The sequence below is a fragment of the Urocitellus parryii genome, chromosome X, assembly GCF_045843805.1.
Source record: "Urocitellus parryii isolate mUroPar1 chromosome X, mUroPar1.hap1, whole genome shotgun sequence".
NCBI classification, from domain to species: Eukaryota; Metazoa; Chordata; class Mammalia; order Rodentia; family Sciuridae; genus Urocitellus; species Urocitellus parryii.
In genome coordinates this window covers 79,097,231-79,098,577 of record NC_135547.1, presented here as the reverse complement: position 1 = coordinate 79,098,577, position 1,347 = coordinate 79,097,231, and positions in this window count along the sequence as shown.

The following is a 1,347-nucleotide window of genomic DNA, read 5'->3' as shown; positions in this document are numbered from 1 at the left end:
GTTGCTGTAATCATTGATGTGGCTGCATCACTGTAGTATGCTGATTTTAGTCCTTTAGGTATAAACTGAGGAGTGGGATAGCTGGGTCAAATGGTGGTTCCATTCTAAGTTTTCTGAGGAATCTCCATACTGCTTTTTAAAGTGATTACACCAATTTGCATTCCCACCAGCAATGTATGAGTGTACCTTTTTCCTCACATGCTCTTCAACACATTATTACTTGTATTCTTTTTTTTTTATTGTTGGTCGTTCAAAACATTACATAGTTCTTAAGAAAAGGGGAGGGGAGGTGAGGGGAGGGGGGATAGTAGAGAATAGGACAGACAGCAGAATACATCAGACACTAGAAAGGCAATATGTCAATCAATGGAAGGGTAACTGATGTGATACAGCAATCTGTATTACTTGTATTCTTGACAATTGTCATTCGGACTGAAGTGAGATGAAATCTTAGTTTTGATTTGCATTTCTCTAATTGCTAGAGATAATGAACATTTTTCCATGTTTGTTGAGCAATTTTGTTTCTTCTTCTGTGAAGTGTCTGTTCAGTTCCTTAGCCCATTTATTGATTGGAATTTTTTTCTTTTTGGTGTTAAGTTTTTTGAGTTCTTTATATATAGCTATTAATTTTTGTGTGTTGATTTTGTACATACCACTTTGCTGAATTTGTTTATCAACTCTAGAAGTCTTCTGGTGGTATTTTTAGTGTCTTCTAACTGTAGGATCATATCTGCAAACAGGGGCAATTTGAATTCTTCCTTTCTTATTTGAATTCTTTTTATTTTATTCTCTTTACTAATTTCTCTGGCTAAATTTTCAAGTACTATATTGAATAGGAATGGTGAGAGTAGACATCCTTGTTTTGTTCCTGATTTTAAAGGAAATACTTTCAGTTTTTCCTCATTCAATATGATGTTGGTTTTGGGTTTGTCATGTACAGCCTTTATGGTGTTTAGGTAAGTTCCTTCTATTCCTAGTTTTTTCATAGGTTTTTTTTTAATCATTCATGGGTACTGAATTTTGTCTAATGGTTTTTCTGTGCTTATTGAAATGGTTATATTATTTTATGATGTATTATTATTATTATTGATTTATGCACATTAAAACGTCCTTGTGTCCCTGGAATGAAACTAACTTGATCATTATGTACAGTCTCTTTAGTGTGTTTTTAAATAAAAATTGCTATTATTTTATTAAGATTTTTCACATCTATGTTCATCAAGGATATTGGCCTGAATTTTTCTTTTCTTAATGTGTCTGTATCTGGTTTTGATGTCAGAGTGATACTGGCTTCTTAGAATGTATTTGGGAGTGATACCCTGTTTCTATTTCATTCAATATTTTGAG